General features: G+C 36.4%; 1 protein-coding gene and 1 pseudogene across 9 annotated transcripts in view; one reads left to right on the plus strand and one right to left on the minus strand.

Moving 5' to 3' along the window:
• THRB (thyroid hormone receptor beta) overlaps window positions 1–22,822 on the minus strand; it is a 323,409-nt gene that overhangs the window by 109,445 nt on the left and 191,142 nt on the right. The window contains exon 1 of one of the 9 annotated variants that reach the window (XM_015597230.2): window positions 13,163–13,278. The exons of the other annotated variants lie outside the window; for them this stretch is intronic. The gene's annotated coding sequence lies outside the window, so the exon portion shown is untranslated. Of the gene's footprint in view, window positions 1–13,162; window positions 13,279–22,822 lie in introns of those variants that run through there. 9 annotated transcript variants of the gene reach the window in all.
• On the plus strand, window positions 17,418–17,536 carry LOC112470336 (annotated as a pseudogene).

Below are 22,822 nucleotides of genomic sequence, written 5' to 3' on the forward strand. Positions count from 1 at the left end.
TCAAAGAAAAGAAACGAATACAGTACAATGAAATGAAAACAACATAAAGGTAGAAAAGTTGAGGGAAAATTCAGACATAATACACACTTTACAAAATTGTTGGGAAGACTGAATGCAAAAACGTTGTGATGGTGGCATAAAATAATGTAAAAAAGAAAATGAAAAGTATAGATGGGATAAAATGTTCTTGATCTTAAAAGGGTAAAACTTGGTCTTCTCTTCTACTAAGTTTGACTCTAGGGCAAGGCTTATAAACTCAACTGCCCACAGGGGCTAAACAGTCATTCACTTAACAGGTAGGCATCACTGCCAGCTACGCAGCAAGCACTGGGGATGTAGCAGTGAAGAAATATTGGGAAAAAAATCCGTCCCCTCTATCTAGAGCTTTCAATCTAGACAGAGATGGCACAGGCTATTAAACAAACAAATGTCACACAGAACAACAAACATCAAAGGATGGAGGAAATGCAATCGTAAATCGTGAGGTCAGAGCAGTTGACAATGGCAGTGAGCGACACAGGCCTGACTGTTTCCTTTAAAAAGGAGGTGACAGGTCAACTGTTCCAGGAGGAGGTCGTAATGTGGGGTTGTGGGAACAATTTTGCCACAATTTTGTGGAAAATCTTCAGATTTTTCAGAGGACACCAGAAATCCAAATATGTACTTGAAATCTCCTGATTTTAAAATCATGATTCAATTTTTAAATAAAAGCACCATGTTGGCCAAATAAAACACATCTTGCTGGCCAAAGCTGGCCTGGGGGATGGCCAGTTCAAATCTCTAAAGAAATGAGATCAAGTTTTAAAACAAACACATCAGAATTTGTAAGCCTTGCCATCTGATGAAGCTATGCATGTTTTCCATTTCTTGAAACACTTATGAAACTCCTCAGTGAAAACCAGTTGGCTCTTTTGAGCACCCCCATGCTCCCTTTTGTTGTTTTCCACATAATAAAACCTGTATCATTTTGGACTTGAAACTTGTTTGGACCAAAAGTTGTTACTTGGCTTGACCCCTGATTTTACTCAACGTGTTCAATCTTCATAACATTGAGTTTTTCTAGAAATCAAATTTACCTTCAGAAGTCTGAGGGTGTGTTTAATAATATACTCTTGGCCTTGAAGGCAGTCCTAAAGAGGAGATGCAAATATTTAGAGAAAGGGCAACGTCACTAAAATAAATATGTTTCCTTCTAAGATTGAAGAGGATTGACTTAAATGTGTAGGAGTCAACACGAGTGTCCCAGACTCGAAGGCATTTCATAAAAGGTTCAATACACTGGATTCAGTTGATTGATTCAGGTTTTTTTTTTTTTAAATTAATTTTTATTTTTTTTAAGGGCTCATTTCTTTGGACTTGATTGAATGCTATAAAGCAGTTCATTCTAGGGTTCCTTGGCATGCATATCTGCCCAAACAAAGGCTTTGTGCCAAACACAACCAGCACATATATTTTTATTTTCCTATGGCCAATGGCTTAGTTCCTGTGGTTGGCTGATGACATTAGTCATGTAGAATCACAGTGAAGAAGAATGCAGAGCTATTGATGAGCCTGTGACAGCTTGGATTTTCTTCCCTAACATGTATGAATCAGTAGCCACAAGTTTGCATTTTAGAAATATTTGTGGTAGTTAAAAAATACACACTGTACTTGTTATTATAATTATTATATTCCCATAGAAATAGTGTTCCTGGGAAGAGTATAGAAGTAGCATGGAGATGTCCACCAAGATATCGACTTCAACAATCCCACTGTTGTGAAATGCTTATGTTTCCTTGCTCTGCACAATACTCATCCAATCAGTCCAGTACCTATGCTAGAGCACAATATCTTCGATCAAATATGTCACAATTGTCTGTCTGTCCATCTGTCCATCTACCCACCCACCTTTTCCTCCCCCCCTCCATCCCTCCATGAAATATTCTTTCATGAAATATTTATTGAGTGTCCGCTATTGATTAGTCACTGCTAGGCACAGAGTATAAAACAAAAATAATCTATAGTATCTGTCCTTATGGAGCTTACTGCCTTTTGGGAGAGGTCAGAAATTCAAGGTAAAATTATAGCCACGTTAAGAGTTATAAGAGAAAGACTAAAAAGCAGAATTTGACTTAATCACAGAAGTTTTCTTAGAAGAAGTGAAGAGTGGGATGAGATTCCTAGACACATGGACCGGTATGTGATCAAAGGACGATTGGGCAGTGACCAGGTGGAAAGGGAGAGAAGGGCAATCCCAAATAGGGATAGAATGCACGTAGGCGCATTCTATGAGAGGGGAGGAAGCCTGACCCATATAAGCAGTGGTAGAAAGCTGCTGCAGGCAGAGAAGTGAGGGGAGGAAGCAGGAGATAAGATGAGGCTGGGGAGGCAGACAGGAGGCTGTCCAGGCAGGGTCTTTTGGGCCATAGACAGGATTTTATACTTATCCTAAATTAGAATTGGTCAAAGACTCAAGTGAAGGAAGTGAAAATGATTAGATTTGCCTTTCAAAGTCACAGTAGCCATTTATGTTAAAAGAATTAGAGGAGGTCTATATTTGCATATAGATAAATGATAACTGGGGGTGTTGACATGGAATAGATTGCTTTAGGACTGCAAATGAAGCAAGAGGAGGAGTGTCTGCAACTAATATTTGGGGAACTCTAATATTGAAAAGATAGGAGGAAAAAGTGAGCTAGCTCATAAGGGAATCTGAGCAAGTGAGCTAGCAAGATTGCCTTTGAGGTACAAAAAAAACCCTGGAGCTTTTTACATCTTGGAATCTAGGAAAGAGTTATCATGTCAAGAAGGTGAACGTGATCAGCGGTATCGAATGCTGCTGAGAGGTCAAATAAGATAAAGTCTGGAAAATGTACGCTGGATTTAACAACATGGAGATCATCAATGACCTTAACAAATGTTATTTGTTGGTGAGGGGAGGCCTGAAGCCAGACAGATTAGACTAAAGAAAATTAGAAGATTAGGTCACAGAGATGGGGCACAGTGGTTACACTTTAGGGAAGTTTGGCTGTGAACAGAAGAAATAATTGGGAGTTAGCTGCAGGGGATGTGTAAACAATAGGCTTTTTTTTTTTTTTTTTTAACTATAGAAGATGTGAAGATGTTTAAAAAACTGATGAAAGGCAACATGAGAGAGAGAGACAGACAGAAACAGAGAGAGGGAAGAAGGGAGGGAGGAGAGAAAGAGAGAGAGAGAATAATTGATACTGAGAAAAATTCCTGGGATGGGATCTCATCCAGAGAAGGGACAAGTCTCCTATTATAAGGGAGGAAGTGGGGATGGGCATGGATATAGGTGGGTTCCTGGGTCTGGTGTCAGGACAATTAAGAGTTCCTGTGGGATAGGTTTCATTTTCTCCAAAGCAGGAGGTGAGGTTACCTGATGAGAGTAAGGGAGGACAAGGGATATTAGAAGTTTATAAAAGATTAAGAAGTCTGAAACAGTCATTACAGAAAGCAGAAGAGTATGTTGAACGGATACTCTTAGTAGGACTTTAAGGTAATGTTGATGGCCCGTTCAAAGCTGGTCATCTGAATTCACAGCAACACCAATCAGCTCTGTTCAGTGACTTATTTTTAACAAGGCTGGCAAAAGCCCTGGGCAGGAAGTTAGGAGCCCTAGGTTATGAGTTGTGACAGTCGTTACTTGTCTTGTGACTCCGGGCACATCCGTCTTTAGTTTCCAGTTTCTACAACTTATCAAATGATGAATTCAGATTAGATGCTATCCCTCCCAGTCCTAAACTTCCACAAATCACCTCAATATTTGTGGAGAGACCCTCTTAGCTTATCGAGATATTTTTATTGATACTTTCAGTTTTAATTTAAAAATGAAATGGATCTTTGTAAGATCTATAGAAAAAATACATGCTTCAGAGAAAGAAAGAAATTCAGATAAATTGTATGGCTATACTTAATGGTCTTGTCATATCTGGTGTCTCTAGATCTGAATCAGAAATTGGCAAACTTTATCTGCACAGGGCCAGATAATAAATATCTCAGGCTTTGGGGGCCAAATAGTCTATTGCTAGTCTATGAAAATACCCATAGACAATTCATTAGTGAATGAGCATAACCCAATAAAACTTTATTTATGAAAACAGGGCTGGATTTGGCCCTCAGGCTGTGATTTGCTGACTCCTAATCTAAATAGTGGAATACTCCAGTTCTTTTATTGGGGAATATTCTTAATTTGTCCCAAGAATTCATGAAATGAATTACATAACGCATTAAACGCACTCTCAAAGCAAGTGAACGTATACTGGTATATACGCATGGGGCAATCTCCCACAGTCATGATGAAGCCTTGAGAGTTATAGTGGAGCCCAATGTTGAGCAGCTAGCCATTCGGCTTCAGCTCAGAGAACACGGCTAGGAGCTCGGTTATGTGGTCTGGCATCTCAAACCCAGAGCAACATTTCAAAACCAGTGAGTGAAGCAATAAGAAACTGCTTAAAGAACCACTTCTGTAGCTTTTTGCCATCAAATTGGTATAATAAATCAAAACCTCCTCTTTGTATTAATTTATTTACCACAGGGTTGGAGAGGTATTCTTTTGAACAGAGCAGAGAGGGAAGAAGAGAAGGCGAAAGACATCATGCTAGGAAGCAGGATTAGGTACCAATACTTGGGCCTAGAAATCATTTGGGGGAAGATGGGAAACTTAAAAAGGGCACCCAGCAACGCAGGCGACGCCTCAGAGCCAACGGGGTGGTAGGGTCCCGCCAGTCTGAGGCTCCGAGACAGGAAAAGGCTGAAGGGTCTGTTGCTTGGTTAGCTCCCCTGGGCGGGCCTGGTTTCAAAACCAAAATAAACTTGGGAGAGCCAGAGGGGAGGAAGGAAAGAAACAAACAAACAAGTCGGGCTTCAGCTTACGTTTTCTCCCAACCAACAGTCCCAGCCCTGAACTAAGCTGCCTCCTGGAACTCCAGTTCTCTTGTGTGTTGACTAACCCTTTCTCGGACTGTTGCTTTGTACTAGATGGTTAATAATCTCGCATATGCTAGCTTTGCGCCTTGGCTAGACTAAAAGTGTATGCAAGGTCATTTCTTGCTTTTGCGTTGAGTACAGATGCATCATTACCGTAAACACCAATAGCTTTTACTCCGTCGCAAGCCCTGTGATCAGTAACTTACAGGCTGGACCTTCTCTTTTCTGATAGGAAGTAAGTGAGGCATAGAGAGGCTAAGAATTAGAATGAGGTTACCAGTAAGTAGCAAACACAGAATTCTACCCAGGTCATTCTAACTCTAGGGCTCCAACTCTTCACCTCAGAAGTTCAATGCCTTTTCTAGAGGTAGAGTTGGAAAGAACTACAGAGATTACTTGATCTAGCTCTTTATTTTTAGATGTGGAAATGGAAAATTAAATGGCTTGCCCAAGGTCACCAAGCCACTGGTTGAAAAGCTAACTTGGCCTCTTGATGCTTCCTTCATGCTCTGACTGCAAAGGCCCATGCTGCTCACTGAGTATCCAATAACTCTTCCATAAATATCTATCAAAACTAGGGGGTGAACCATCAGTCACCCTCAGAATTTATTTTTGGATACTAGAAGACAAGACTATGTGGTTTGGGACTGTTTTTACACAAAGACAAATTGGCCAAGATGAGCAATTGAGGAGTCACTCAAATCACCAGGAATACGATGTACGTAAGTAAGTTCCAGCATGTTTTAAAACAGGGACAAGATGCACTTTTCAACGATAGTATGAAAAGGAGTGTGCTTCCCTAAGTTTAGAGCAAAAAAGGTAATGCGAAAGTGAAACAAAGGACACTATTATTGCTCAGCTACAAAGCTGACGGAAGCAGAAATGAATTTGTTCTTAACAACTTATGCCACTTTGACAAAAGAGGAACGTATTACCTTAAGATGCCTGGGAGTATTTGTTTTGATAGGTCAGAGAGGATCCAGCTTTGAAAAGTAGAATTAACAGCAGCTTTTAGTCCAAGTTTTTCATAACAAAGCACTACAGAACTGGAACTGGCTTTCCTTCTTTCTTTCCTTTTATTTTTAAAGGAAGAAAAAGCTTAATTCCTGGAAATTATTTTCCATATCACAGACTAGAGCTTTTTTGTTTTGTTTTGTTTTTGTTTTTTTTTACATATATCAGAAAGTTCTCAGCATTTGAAGTAAGCTCTTCTATTTAAAGATAGGTGTAAAAGAATTCAGTTATAGGTTAAAATGATTTAGTTTATTTTCATTAATAAGTTCTTGATATTCATTTGTACACATAAGTAATTAAATGTGTGGGTATGCAAGTTTTTTTAAAATAGCTTCGAGATATAATTCATATAACATACAATTTATCTATGTAAAGCGTACAGTTCAATGGATTATAGTACATTCATAGATATACGCAATCATTCACCACAGTCAAGTTAGGAACATTTCATCATTTCAGAAAGAAGCTCCATACTCTTTAGTTACCACTCCCCTCCCTCCCTATTCCCTCCTCCCCCAATCAACCAGTAATTTACTTTCTGTCTCTATAGATCAGCCTATTCTGGGCTTTTTACATAAATAGAATTATACAGTATGTGCTCTTTTGTGACTGGCAAGGTTTTTTTTTTTTTTTTAAATAATAATTTTGTCCAAATTGGAAAATATGGTGGGCATGGGAGGAAATGAAGAAATAGTTCTTTCTGGGCACTCTTCAGTTCATGCTTTTGCTCTGACTAGTTTGCCATCTGACTAGCTCTTGCCATACATAGCACCTGGAACTGTATGATGGTGGCAAGATTGCAGACATGCCGCCTTCACCAAGAAGCAAAGAGATCGGTCCTCCAGGCTGGACTTTGGACCTTAAGAATGAAAAATAAGTTGGTCTTCAGGAAGTGAACCATTTCCATGCTGGAAAGCAATGTTTGCCTATCAATATATTAGTCATTTAATTCATTTATTCCTCCTCTGTACTTCTTTTACCTTGTTAACTCTATCTACATGGCTGGAGAAAAAGACAATCAAATTGACTGTCTCAGTGAACCTCAGGTGGGCACTTAATGTTCCCAGGCACTCGCACCATATTCCCTACATCACTCACTCCCCCATTCTCCTAGACAACTCTTTCAAACCTTTTTTGTTTTCTTAAATCTCCAATGACATCTCCCTAATCCTTACTCTTAGCTAATGTCCTTCCTTATTTCCCTGAGAAAACAGAAACAACCAGAGAAAATTTCCCACCCTCCGAGCATCACAGCTATAACCAACCAGCATCTGTACCTGTATATATTGTTACTATAGACAACTGACCTCCTTGCTGTTCCTCAAACACACCAGCTTGCTCTTGCCTCAGGGCCTTTGAACATGCTCTCTCTGAAAAGCTCCTCTTCCATATATTGCTAAAGATCTTACCCCTACCTTTTTCAAGTCTTTACTCAAATGTTACCTTTTCAATAATATTTAACCTAATCACCTATTTAAAATTACACCTTACGCCCTCTTTCCTACTTTCTCTCCATAGAGTTTTTCACCTAATATACCAATGACTTGTTTTCTTATATTATTTATTGCCTATTTCTCTTTCAATAGATTGTAAATACCATGAGGACAGGATTTTTTTTTTCCAATTTTGTTCATTGCTTTATCTCTAGCGCCCACAACAGTGCTGGGCACATAGTGGTTACTTGTTATATTTATTCGTAGAATTTATTTTTTGCAAGACTTCTTTCACCCAATTTAGATGGTGGGTTTGAACTGAATGTGTTATTTTAGTGTATCTGGGTCCAGGACTGAAAGACAATGAATACTAATATGACATAGATGAACAAAGCTTTCCATTATTAGTTTCAAATATAACAGAAGATAATATTACTTTTCGGCTTTTTAAAATGACTTCCAGCCATTTATATACAACAACATTAAGTAACTCTGTCATTTTTGGCATTCTGCCAATCCCAACTTACATGCCGGATTGTTTCCAATGTTCTTTTCCCTTTTTTTCCCCATTCTTTTTTACTCAGCAGCTGCCATGTATTAAGTGTGTATGCCAGACTCTTTGTACACATTATCTTATTTAATTGTTAGAAAACCACTGCAAATTAGGGAGCATTATCTCTGTTTACCAAGTGAGGGAACAGATGTGCCTAGAGGTAAGATGGCTTGCTCAAGATCACACAGCTAATAAAAGATTGCAAGGAAATTTGCCCCTCTCTCCCCCAAGCGGATACTTTAAAAATGATATTATGATGCCATGGATATGCATAGTAGAATTAACATATCCAATTTCCTGGCATTTAAATTTTGGCATTTACCCCCAATTATTTTTGAAGATGATACTGAGAATGACTTCCTGACACACTAGATAATAGACTCCATGAGGACTGAGGTTATAGTTATCTCTTTTGCTGATATTTCCTCTATGCCAGCACCGGGGAAGAGTGGGTACTCAAGAATGTTTAAGAATAGACTTTTGTTGAATTAAACATAGACAAAGATAATTATATGAAAACATTCAGAACATATCTATCATTAATAAGGTAAGTATTCTCTTTAGAAGCTTTAAAAAAGTAACTTTCTTGCAAAACAAGCATTTTCAAATGTTAACTGATAGTTAACCCTACATGTAAATAATACACAGGTCTTACGTCATCATCCAATGTGATCTTACAATATTATTGTACTATAATTACGTAATGTGATAAATATCACTAAACCACAATCATATCACAATATATAAATATATCAAAGTAACATGTTGTATACCTTACACTTATAATTGATACATGTCTAATTTATTCAATTTAAAAAAATGAAACAGAAGGCCTGAATTTTAGTACATTGTTTATCATCTTTACCAAGAATGTTCTATTTGTAAGCTTTTAAATTTTGTCTGCAAAATGATCAATGCATGTGCCTTATATAAGTCATAGGGTTGTTTGTGAAGAACAAATGAAATAAAGTATGTGATAAATTATAAAAAATAAACAAACTTAAAAACCAAAGTTCTTAGGATTTTGGAGCTGGAAAGGATGAAGAGATGATGTTTTTGTCTCCCCTTGGCATTGGCTGAGCATAATTATCAAATTCCTGGGTCTAACTGAAAGCATATCACACCTGTGAGGGCTCTTAGCCTCATTTTACATTTGAGGTAAGTAAAGTCTAGAGGAGCCAAATACAGTTAATCTCTAAATGACACAAAATGGTTAGGGTCAGAGCTGAGTCAAGAACTCAGGCCCCTTTGGTGCTTAAGTTATTCCATCTCTTCATTTTTCTTGTTCTGAAAAGTTTCAGACAAAGCTTGGATATAGAAAATCAGCTTTATTCTGAGGTTTGGGAAAACTTTCTTTATATCATATCATGTCTCAAATTATCCTCTTGTTTTCCCAGATGACAATGCTTAAGATAAATGCAATAATATATGAAAATCCCTTAGCACAGTGGTTGGTACAAAGAAAACACTCATTGAACAGTAACTATCATTATTATAACAAGCCATTTCACATTTTAAATCATTCTTGTCTCAGGTAGATTAAAATTTATTAATTTGCTACCTGAAAATCAGTAAGTCTCAAGTATTTTAAACTTGGAGAATCCTCCCAAAACAAGCCTGTAGTTGCAAAAAATGAAACCAGACTTAGTGCCATTAGTAGCAATATTCTAAAAGTCCACAAGAGGGCAGTCATCCTCACAGTAGAAGGGCACCCCAGTTGTAGGTGGGTAGAATAGAATTATGGGTGCTGAGGTAAGCTAATAATATCATCAATCAGAGCCATTATTTTATAATTATTTTTAGAGCCATTATTAGGATACTGGGCCTTAAGTGATGCGAAGTACTATGAAGAAAATAGAGTAATGGAATAGAGAATAACTTGAGGGGAAACTTAATGGGAACATTAGCTAAGCAGAGAACTAACCCTTGAACAAGAAAGGGTCAGCCATGAGTAGATTGAGGGAAGAGTGTTATATTGGAAGGACTAGCAAAGGCCAAGTGGAATATGATCTTGGTCTGCTTGAGGCACAGAAAGAAGGTCGGTGTCATTGAACATAATGAAAGAAGGAGGTAATGAGAGAGCTGTTGAGGGGCCATTCAGATCATGCAAACGACACAGTTGGGATTAGGTCCAATGTCTTTCTGACCCAGAGTTTGCTCACTGAATCACTGTCCTACTCTGAACTCTGTAGAAGAAGCCGAAGGGCACTGATAAGGTAGTAAAAGTGGTACTTTTTGAAAACAATTTAGGAAATGCCTCAGTGGCTTTCATGAAATAATTCATCAGAATTCACATGATTTTAAACCTTAAATATATGGGGCAAAAGCAGTAAGATACATATACCTAAATTTATTCAACATTTTATGTCCCAAGAGTTAATATGGTGCAGGGATTCTCTTTATCTCCCTTATAGCACTGTATAATAATCAAGGTTTATAATAATTACTATTGACATATTTTAAAGGAAATACATTCAAAGATTTATATAGAAGAATGTTCGTTCAGCATTGATGTTTATAAAAATTATAAATAACATAAATAAACAATAATTGGGGGTTATTTGAATATATTAGCATGCTTTCAAATGATTAAAATAGTTTTCAAAGAATATTTAAAGTTATGCTAAATTTTCATAGTATACTGTTAGAGGTAAAATAAGCAACAAAATAAAAACCATACATGAAGCATGAATCCAGTTTTTAAAAACTGTACAGAAACAAGCAAAGTGCTAAAAGAAAACATACCAAAATGATATGAGAATGAATGCTATGTGTTCTTTACAATGCTTTTCTGTATTAATTTTTTTGAACAATGTATTCTTTTGTAATCATAACATCAATAATGAAATTAAATATTTGGCATGGAAATTTTAATTTTCATTTAAACTTTTCAAAATTTGATAAGTGTTATTATTGTTTTTAAATAGAAACTAATGTGGCTTTGAGATGACAGAGAGGAAAGATCATTGTGTAAAGTTGGATCATGGGGTTCCCCCCTTTCAAACTTAATAAATGAACAAAAACATATTAAAATAAAACAAATCATAACCAAATAGTGCCAGCAGCCACAAAACAAAGAAAGGAGTGTAAATCCATATCTTCACCTTAAAAAGTATTGGCCAAAGGATTAGGAGTAGCTGAACTGGAGCAATGTAACTGCCTCTGAGACAACACAGAGGAAAGAGGTGAATGGGCTAAATCAAGAGAATCTAATGATATCCTTAGATTTGAAAAGTAGTGGTCTGAGGGAGATGAAAAGGTAGCCTTGGGAAAAGTTAAGAAAAATACTTTAGAAAATAATAGCTCTTGTGTATAATCATGGGATCATGGGGGCTTTGGCAAACTGGAGAAAGGACTGAACTATAGTCATGGGATCTACTGCAGCTGGTACAACTAATGGGATTTAGAAGAGGGTGCCAAGCCCAGGTCCTTGGCAAAGGCAACCTGCAGTACTGGTGTTTCCTTATTTGCTTTAGATAAGAGGTTGGAAGCCAATACTCAACCCACAAACTGTACTCAGATAGAAAGACATACGATTTTTAGATGATGGGGAAAATGACTAGAAAAATTTGCCTACATTCTAGTAGATTAAAAAGAAGGTCTAGGCAGAGTGTCCCCGTTAGAATGAACAAAATTAAAAGATATACCGAATGGACATATATAGATAGAAATAGAGATAGAGATAGAGACAGAGATAGAGATAGAGACAGAGAGATAGAGAGATAACTAACTTTTAAAAAGAGAAAATAGTTTAGCTCATTAAGAAAATATAACCCAAGAAAAATAGTTTTCTCTGAGTACTCAATTACAAAAGATTAAAACAAATTTGTAAAGGAATAGAGTAATAAAAAGGGAGATGGTAGAACTGAGAAAACTAACTGAGAACCAAAATGCCACCATTACAGAAATAAAAATAATGAAATGGAAAGGAATATAAAATTAAAGTAATGATAAGAAGAAAGACATTATACAAATCAATGGAGAGGGAAGAGACAGTTTACAGCAGTTACATAAGTGGATAGAGGCAGAGAACAAAGACAATAGAATATAAGAATAATTGGTGTTTCCAGAGAAGAGAAATGTAACAAAAAAGGAATGCAAAGGTATAATACTGGAAACTTTCTTGAAATGAAAGTCTAAAATCTACAGATCAAAAGGATAGGCAATGTTCCAGGGAAAAAGCTGATAAAGAATGACTGACTTCTAGCTATATCCTAGTTAAATCATGAGCATCAAAGTTCAGATAATAATTTTTTAGTCAACTAGGCTGAAAAAGAAAGTTTCTTATAAGGGCAATAATTTTGGTCAGCCCAAGCTTTGGCCACAATGACATTTGACCTCAAAGACAATGAGGTAATAATTCTCAAAGTACTGAGTAAAAGTACGTGGACCCAGCCAATAGCAGTGAGACATAAAAGACATGCATTCTGAAAGATGGCGGAACTCAGGAAATTAAAGCATCCTTGAATGATTCTTGAAAAAAACAACAACCTTAAACAAAACACAATTGACAATGAAATTCAGCTAAACTGAGATTAAAATAGAGAAACTAGTGCGAAAGCTGTTGGTGAACACCACTGTTTTACATATAGGATATGACAAAACAACTGGTGAAAGTAGAATGTGTTATAAACCTTGACAAAGTAAAAATAATATAACTAAAAAAAGCTCGAGGAATGGGAAGGAGTGAGGTAGGAATAATGTGGTTTTTAAAAATAGGCATAGGTAATTAATATTATTTAAAATGGAAATAAAAAAAGGAATAATTTTATTTTTTAAAAATCTTTCAATATTATAGGGAGTTTTTGAAATCTAATATCCTTGGGGTGAAGAAACATTTAACCATCATTCAGCAATTTTTTGTTTCTCTTCAGATAAATTCAAGTAAAATTAAGCTTAACCCTTACTTTAAAGTAGCATTTATAATGGAATGCCATATTTATAAAATTATTTTTCAGAATCCATCCTTCCTTTCTCCTTTTCTCTTATTTTGTATGTCTGCATGGAGAAATAATCTAGAAAGAAAAAATGTTCTCCAAATGTTAGTGCTGGTTATTTCTGGATGGTAGAACTTTGGGTTATATTTTGCTTTATTTCTTATATTTTTTCTATTATATTTAAATTTTATAGTACATGCTGTATTCTGTTTCATAAACAAACTATTAAACAATAGACAATATATTTTATAAAAGCAACATTCTACAAAGATAAAGAAAATGGAGTAATTTCTTACATGCTCTAGCACTGGCATTTTCCAGTGACTTCAGTTGTGAGCAGGCCCTGCTGGCCATCCAGGCAGACATGGCCATACCCTCAGGAAATTATACAGTATGTGGCAGTGACTCAGTCCTACAGAAAGACATGAAATTAAAACAATATTGACATTTGCTTCATTGCCAATGCACTGTCTTAGTCATTTCTCCCCAAATATGAAATACAGCCTTCTTGCTAATGAATGTTGTTGATTTGAATTAAAGTAATGGAAACATGTAAAGCAAGTGTGGAGGGATTAAAGTCTTAATGATTTACTAACAATATCTCCAGGAAAGAGTCAACATTGCTTCTTAGTAAGAAGAGCAGAAGTTCCTACAGCTTACTAAAATGGATGTAGATATGTGAATTTAAATATAAAAAGTGAGGCAAAAATAGAAAAAATTTATAAAAATAAGAAAACTATAAGAAATAAATGCAAAAAATATATATAAATTTACATTATTTCTGATAAGGGTAACAACAGCTTTTGTGTTCCAGAGATGCCCAGTTTATTAGTAAGAAATTAAATATAATTAAAAAACTTTTGATATATACATTAATGATTTACAAGAATAATTTTGTTCCTTTCTTATTTAGCTTTTTCTGAATTATTTTCTCCAAAAACTATTTTTTATTGTTGTTGTGTTTTGCAACATCTAATGTTGAGCATCGAGGAATTAAACAATGCGATTTAACTTCTTACAAATGGATGGTTTTTATTCAGATTGGGGAAATGGAAAAGAAAGATTTTTTAAAACGTGATCATTTGGATCAGAATTTTACATTTTGGAAACATAAACAGTAACAGATAATTCTATTGAAAATGGAAAAAAAAATTTAAACCGCAACTCTAAGGCAATATTGCATCTTTTTCATAATTTGTCTTGCTTCATGTCTTTGAAAAACAAACAGGCCATTAAAAGCATGCATGATGTTCTAGACACTTAACCAGGTTTATTACTGGATGCGGTACAATTTTATTAAACTTTAAACACATTTTAATGAGCTACAGGTACAGTTTGTTCTGCAAAACTAAAATGAATTACTCACTCCCTGACTCACTTTAAAAATGAAATAAAAGTGTCAGGTCAGAGCTGAGCTGGAAATCCCATCTAATTATCAAAATAACAAGAATGTAAAGGGATCCATGCTGCCATTTAACCAAGTGAGGCCGCAGTCTTGGGTGCTAACATTATGAGCATCTGTCTATAATGCCATTACTCAGGCTGGCTAGAAATCAGATACTCCTGAGGCCTTCCAGCTGGAGCTTAATAGAAACATTGCTAACATCCATGCAATTCTTGCAAGGACCTGAAAAGGAACTGAAGTAGCAGTTAATGATGGGTCAATTCAACAAGACATGGATATTTAAGTCAAATGGTGTTCTGGAAGTTGCACTGGATTGGGAATTGGCTGATGTGCATTCTAGCCTCACCTCTGTCCCTGGTCAACTAGGAGCTCTTGGGCAAGTCTTTCTGCCCTTTGAACCTCTTTGTAAATGTAGAGGCTTGACTAGTTTATTTCTAAAGTTCTTTCCTTCTCTGACTCCTTTGATTATTTTTTTCATCCTTTGATTATTAAAAACATGAATTTTCATCTAATCATGCATAGAAATATTTAAAATTCTGATTCAAGAGCATCAGAAAGTCTCCTCTTTTTTTTTTTCAAAATATCTTTTCCATGGATGCTGTGGTTTAAGAAATTTTTCTTTTAGAGATGCATATTCAAATCATATCCCTCCCTAGGCATGTGTGGATAATAACATGTTACTATTTCCTGAGTCAATTTTTTATTGGATATTTTAGTTTATAAGCATATTTGAGTGTAGGTTATGATCTGAGTCAGTCGAAAAGTTCTATATATCAAGAGGATATTCAATCTGGAGCCAAAGTGTCATTCTGTCTTTTACAAAATCAATCATTTTTTTTTTTTTTTAAAAAACCAGGGCATTTTATACCTGAACCTGTAAGCATGTGGCTTATGAAAATACCAAAGAAATCAGAACTTGTTCTTTTTCCCCTGTTCCACCTTCTAAGATTTGCAGCTCTAGAAAAGGAGGGACAAGACAGTAATGAAGACAAGACTTAGAATTTTCTACAATATCCATCGCTGAGTTTGGCTAAATTTGGAAAGCAAATGGCTGTGGAACCAAGAGTGTGGTGTGAGGCAATTAAAGGGCTTTTACCAGGGCAAAGGGAGGGTGCGCTTCTTTGAAATCCTGTAAGCAGCACTCTGAACTTGACTGGGGAGAAACAGAATACTCCAATTTTTCCCAGACAGAGGTTCTCCTTAGAAGAGCAGTCACCTAACTGGGCCTTTGAATTCCTAGAAGCTCCCAATCTTACCAGAATTGGTAGAAGGTTAATAACTTTTGAGTCCAAAAATGTGTCCTGAATATTCCTCATAACCTAGTTTCTCTGTCAAGTACACACTGTGTGTCTCAGTATGTACTATGTATGCTATGACGACAGTGCTTTTATATTTGAGAAATAAGCTAATTTAATAGTCAGACTACAGGCAAGTGGGCTCCAGGGAATTTTGTTTCTCAATAGAAAAGGTGAAGGGGAAAACATTTATTACATGGTAAATGACAAAGAGAAAAAAATAAAGTTAATGTTTGCATTTTAGCTCAAGATCCTTAAATAAAGATATATGTTTAAATACATAGAAAAACTATAGAGTACATTCAAAGCACAGCTAATAAAAATAATAATATTTACTTTTATATTTTAAGTGGTCTGTAAATGTCAATTTCATGCAATGCCAGAATTTTTTTTTTTTTCCCAGTAAAGTCCTGTTCATAGATAGCAGGTGAGCAATTACTTGAGCTTAAAGTCTTCAATATTTAGATATCCAGTAGTAGCTAAACCAGTTAACCTACCGGAATTTTTCAAGAGGACAGACAGATCATCACAAAGATGCTCAGCATTCAAGTTGTTCAGCAATAAGAGTCTTTTTACGTCGTTTTATCCATTTTATCCTAAATTTGTGGTTTTAAAACTTTTTTCTCTATTTCAAATAAAACCCAGTAAGTGAAGCAGATTCACCCAGAGAAGCATTTATTAAAGATGGAGGGCTGGGGGGAGTGAGGGAGGCTGGAATCCCACCTGCTCCCCCTTCTGCCCACCTATGTCAGCCTCCAAAGAATTGCTGGGATTTCCTGGGGTCCTCTGCACCACACCTTTGTTCTAGAACCGACCAGCAGCATGAGCATCACCTGGAAGGAAGCCTGTCAGAAATGTAGACTCTCAGGGCTTAACCAAGACCTGCTGAATCAGAATCTGCATTTTTCACAAGAGCCAGTGATTTGCTCCTACCTTAAAATTTGATAAGCACTGGCCTAGAAGAGTAAGAGAGATTTCACAGAGAAAATGAGAGAGATCAAGGTTTCTACCATTGATTCTCAAATTTAGCTGTGTCAGACTCCCCCGGAGGGCTTGATAGAACAGAGGCTGCTGGCTGTCCACTTCTAGTGTTTCTGTTTCTGTAGATCTGGGATGGTTCCCCAATTTTTCATTTCTAACAACTTTCCAGGTGATGCCGATGCTTCTGGTCCAGGTACTACCCTTTGAGAACTATTGTTATATGCTGCTATTTTATCTCTACTTCCTTACCTTTCACCTTCTATCTCATCCCTTATCCATTTCACTTGCCTGCCCAATCATCTGTTTCTCTCCTCCTCTCTCTTCCCTTCTTCTCCTCGCCCTTCCTCTCCCCGCCGCCCCCACCTCTCTCTCTCTCATTGACAGGGTGAATATTTAGTTTCAATTTGCTGTACCTACTTATCTTTCACCTTATTTAAGCTGAGAGTTACAAAAGTGATGCTCATCAATCCTGCCCTCAGGTCGTATCAGTTCTTTAGGGTAGATAAAACCAGTACACAAATATCTATAAGGTAGAAAAAGATAAATGACCTAGAGGAGATCCACATAGAGTGCTAAGCAAGTAATAGGTGAGGGTTGAAAAATCTCAATTCCTTCATTTAGTAGAATAAATTTAATCTTTCTGGGTGGTTCAGGAATTTGGGCATTCCATAAAGAGTTATTGAACTAAAATTTTTGAACATCACAATTACAAATGACACTTAACAATTATCACTGCATTTCCAAGTTCTCTAGAATAAAGCTAGATTTTGTATAATTGTTCTACATGTATAAATATAGATAGTACAAAATAGTGGGTTGAATTTTAGTTCTTAGGTTTGTCATTTCCTTCTTATAAAAGTTTATAAGGGAGTCTATGGCCATGCTACCCTGAGCGTGCCCGATCCTGCCTGATCTCGGAAGCTAAGCAGGGTCGGGCTTGGTTAGTACTTGGATGGGACACCACTTAGGAAGACCAGGTGCTATAGGCATAAAAAAAAAATTTATAAGGGAATTTATGGTTATAGGAGGGTACTAGCTATTTTAATTCGAGGTTACTGTGGTTTTATTCTACATTGATTGTGCCTTCTCTATGGCAGCCCGAATTATACTTAAAAAAATGGGTGGAGAAAGTCAGGCACCTGATTTGTTATACCACTAGGAGGGGGAGACCAGCTGCTATTTGTATGAATTCTTTTTTAAAAAAAATTGGTCAGGATATCATATTTTGCATTATATCTCTGAACATATTTTTGACAAACTGTAGTACAATCTACTTGTAATAAAATGTAGGGAGGAACACAGTCCACAGCTGGTTCAGATAGAGAGGGTCCTTGGGAGAAGGAAAGGAACACACAGTCCTCCTTGGCTAGTGGACACTGAAACATGCCCGACTGGGGAATACACCGGCAGGGAGCCCAAGCAATGCCTTTTACTTTCCTTCTCTCACTGGGTGTCAATGTTCCAGCTCAATCAATGGTCACACACCAGACCCAGCACAACCTTCTAGAATAAAGTGTAAACACAAGACTGACCGTAAGTATCTCTGTCATGCACAGTTAAAACGCTGTAGAGTCAATGCCTTTAGCAAAATAGTAAAAGCGAAGTTAAGAGCAAACTTCTTGCTGGGCTGTAATCTGCTGTTTAGGTTCCACTCTCCCTGCCAGAATGAGTGTTTGCCTCTGAGAGATCACCCAAGAAGATAAGCTTCCATTCAACCAGTGCTCAAATAAGCTTGATTCTCGGGAGGCTCAGAATAACAAGGTTTGAGCTTCGCCCAGCAGGGAAATAAACGGGCACTAGCAAAAGGAAAGATGATCCCAAGAGATAAGCTAAAGTACAAACAAAATGCAAATGGTAGAGGAGCAGATTCTAAGGAGGGTTTTTAGGACCCAAACTAAATCAGGAAGAGAGAAAAGAGAGGGAAGATGGAATCACAGGAAGAAGGCTCTTTGATATGTGGGCTCCAGGACTTCCCACTATTTCTTTACACAGTCCATATAAATTCTGAAGAAGCCGGAGAATTCCACTGGCCAATGGACAACCCCTTAAGTCAAAAAAGAAAATGAGAAATATTTTTCGGTGGGGTGTGGCTGAGTTAAGGTTTAGAGGAAGGCATGACATAAAACCTGTTTGCATTTCATTAGCTAAAATTAGCATTGAGCAGATATCATTGTGAAAGCTATCTTTTCAAAATGTCATGCAAAGAAACAAGGGAAATCCAAAATACAGATATAGCACTAGGGCTTGGGTACTTTTTATTTTCCAACTTGAAGCACTGAAGAGAACTGACTCGTATTTAAAATCATTGTGGGTCACGGAATAATAGCAGGCAACACATTCTCAGGCAATTTCATGGTACAGACTCTTGAGGCAAATTTGCTGGTCATTTTTCCTTAAAAAGAAGTTCATTATTTTATTCTCTTTGCTATAGAGACCGGTAGCCTGAGGCCTCTTCTCTGTTGCAGAGAGATGGGCAGCAGCTAAATGTTGGTAAGAGCGATTAGCACAACGCTGTTGCCGTGGCCTGAATCTAATCAGACTGACCGTGAATGCAGAGGGCATGTTCAAGCCAATGCCTTATCCTCTTCTGCCTACAATCATCCTGGGCCCACCTCAGTCATCTCCTAGACCACCAAGAGTGCAGGGCGCCCCTCTGGGGAACAGGACAACTATATTCTCTGGTGCTCATATTTTGTGACAAAAGGAACAATCTCAAGCCTTTACGGTCTTAATTCAAACATCAGCTTTATTTTAAAGGCTCTTTTCACTTTAAAGACTCAGCACCTTCTTACTAAATTGAATTTATATACCCCAAAGGTACCTCTACCGATTTCTAACACATACCAGGGTATTCAATGCATTTGTTAAAGGAGTGGATTGATGATTTATAGTTCTAATTACACTTGACTTCTATGACAATATTTTCTTTCTTTGATTTATTCTTATGGAAAGTCTTTGCTTAAAAGTTGTATTATAGAAATTCTGTAATTATTTTCTGGTGGTGCCTGGCAAAACGATAAGCAAAAGTTTCATTATTTAAGATATAGTACAAGGAAACAACTAACTGTGTAATTAAGATCCCACAAATCTATTTCAGAATGAACAATTTCAGTAACTAGGTAAGAAAATAATGGCAAGTTGAAAAGACTATTAGCTGAGAGAAATTGCTCTTGACTTTATGGGTACATTTATTGTCATAAGCAGTGGCAGATGATGAAAAGAGTCAACAGAAAAAAATGAATTATAATAATTGGAATTGCTTGTTTTTGGATGTCAGTTACCTTTACATCAGAGAACCACAGATTTCAAAAGTGTTTCACGCTACTAACGTGGCTGGAGGAAGGCAGTGTGGTACAGTGGACAATATATAGATCAGATGAATCTAGATTATAACCTCCTAATTCCCTCGCTTTCGCTATTTACTGTGGTATAAACTTAGTTATTTAACCTTTTTGAATTCTAATTTCTTCAACTGTAAAATGAGAGTGGGGGCAGTGATACTAACCTCTTAAGTCTGTAAGATGAGTAACATTAATTGTATAGTGCCTTGTAGATAGTAAACACTTACTGAGTGAGAACTGTTATGATTATGGTAGTCAAGGATTTCTGTGTCTAGAGGGTTATGCCTACTTACTAGTAACTGAGCGCTATAATGTTTGGATGGATAGGATTGCAGGCCATTTAACATTTCACTATACACTGTGGTTGGTAAATGCCTGCAGGATTTTGTCTTAGTTCTGAAAAAGACTGCCATTAATTTATGATGAGGTGACATGTTGCTTTCATTTGAAAAATAGTGATACTGCCTTACTCTTAGTTAGGGATAATATTTTTATCCTGGAAAATAATTTTTTCTCATTTAATCAGACTTTTATCAAAAACCAAACCCATATGAGTCAATGGAAGAGAAGCAAACTAAATTTCTTTCTGGAAGAATTAGAACACAATCAGACTAGCTTCTTCTTGTGATCATATTTTGTCCAGCTGTAGTCATTATTTTGTTGTGACCATGAAAATCAATTCACATCCTTGGTGGCTAAGCAGTTTTAAAAATTTTTCACTAAATTATTTTACTGAATTATTTTCTTATTTCCTCTGATTTATATTACTGTGTTCATGTTTTTTTCTTATTAAAGTTCATTGACCTGGCTCTTATTTTTTGACAATCTGGATCCAAAATAGCAAAGAAATTAAATATTCTGTCTTTCAAAAATAACCATCAGTACCAAATATTTATTTGTGTTGACTCGGTTTCAGATGATTCAATATATGACATCATCATCTGGAACTCCCTTATCCAAATCCTGTTTGTAACTGAAGAACTAGCAGGAAACACTCACATATACATGTATTTTTTGTCAAAGAAAGAATGTAACAGATTGCTCTAAATTGAAGACAAATACACACACACATCCATAACTCAACTCTCTATATCCATGAGCCGTCAATGACAATTTTTAGTATTTGCATGGGTTAACTTGCAAATCTTTCAGTTTTAAACAAATACTGAGCAGCTGTAATGTGTCAGACACTCTTAAGTACTTAGGGTACATCGGTGAACAAAACAGACATCCTTGCCTCATGGAGCTTACATTTTAACAAGTGACCATTTGAAATTCTCTTCAATAATATTCAAATAGAATATGATATAAATTAATATATATCATCACCATGGTTGTAATTGGAGAATGGGAATAAATTATGTGACCAGAGGCTAAACATGCTATCTATGCATCATCATTCTCAGACCTGTGCTTGTCAGTGATGGATGGCAACCTGCGTCACAACGAAATAAAATTTAAAAAAGGCAACACTGTATAACATGTATGTGCATAATTCCTTATTTGTAATTTTAAAGTAAAAACATGTCTGAAACTGAAGTTTTTTTCATAACTTATTTGGTTTAAAGGCTGACCTGATTTCATATGGGTGTTCTATAAATCTTTATTGACTCAATTAGTGTGAATATTCATATGTTTCCCTGAAGAAATATTAATGTATTTGATATGGTACTGGATGTTCCCTCAAATGCCACAATACTACCTTCATCCCTTTTGAACACCCTTCCTCCTCCACCCCCACTCCCCCAAAAAAACCTGAATTCTGAGACCTGTATGGCTAGGGTTTTGGATAAGGGACTGTGGACTTATGTGTATGAATCTTTGTAAGATTGCCAACCATATTTTCTTGGAAAGACTTTTCTTTCTGATACTGTCTTTCTGCTTTTTGGAGTATTAAAATATTCTTTCTTTTATGTGATGATAGTGTATAGTAAATGTTGGTTTGTTCTGTTTCCAAATATCTTTATTTGGCAAAACAGAAAGGTTGGCAGTCCTCTATTTCTTCTTAAACATGATGTTTATCTCTGCAATGTGAAATTCAGGGCGATACTGATCTAGTCTTGCAAGGCTGCTTTCTAGTTACTCATATTCCACCTTCAACCCATCTGCCCTATTATTTAATTATTATAGTTCTTTAAATTGACCTACTTGAAAAAACTTCTTTATAAGGAAATAGTATATCATCATTGTAAATGGAAAACCAGTATCATTCGCCATAAATATGAGGTCACTGAAAAAATGAATATTGTAGAAACAAAAGAATATCTCTTGGTCCACCTAAAATGACCTGGGGAATCCAGCACATTCTTCTATTGAAATGGGTCAGATATAAAACATTTTAGGTTTCTTTCTACCTGACTGTTACCCTTCAAAACATATCTTGGGTTTTTTCTCCACTTGGGTGGTTGTAGTTATACTTTGATCTCAACTGCTCCAGTTAGCCTTGAAATTCTTTCCCCTTACAAGGGTATAGCCTAACGCTTCTCAAACTGTAACGTGCACTTGAATCCCCTTGTTAGAACTCAGACTTTGATTCAGCAGGTCTAGCGTGGAGTCTGAGATTCATTTTTCTTACGAGCTCCCAGGTGGTGCTGATGCTGCTGGTCTTAGGACCACACTTTGGGTAGCTATAGGCAAGTCGCTTAACCTCTTTGGTCTAAAATTCTGTCCATCTATAAAGCGAAGGTATTGGACTAGATGATATATGATAAGAAATATATTTTGCTTTGTACCCTGCCCTTCACATATACAAAAACAAAAGTTTCATGAAAAAATATTTAACCTTTCTATGAGAGATTTATTGCAATAGGTTCTATTCTAGTCTATTATTTTTCATTAAAAAGGATAGATATGACCCACTTAATTCATTACGTGCTCACTATTTGTCACAACTTGCAGTTTAAAAATGCTGGACCTGATGATCTCTACACTTCT

The sequence above is a fragment of the Pteropus alecto genome, unplaced genomic scaffold (genome assembly GCF_000325575.1).
Source record: "Pteropus alecto unplaced genomic scaffold, ASM32557v1 scaffold10, whole genome shotgun sequence".
In the NCBI taxonomy this organism is placed as follows: Eukaryota; Metazoa; Chordata; class Mammalia; order Chiroptera; family Pteropodidae; genus Pteropus; species Pteropus alecto.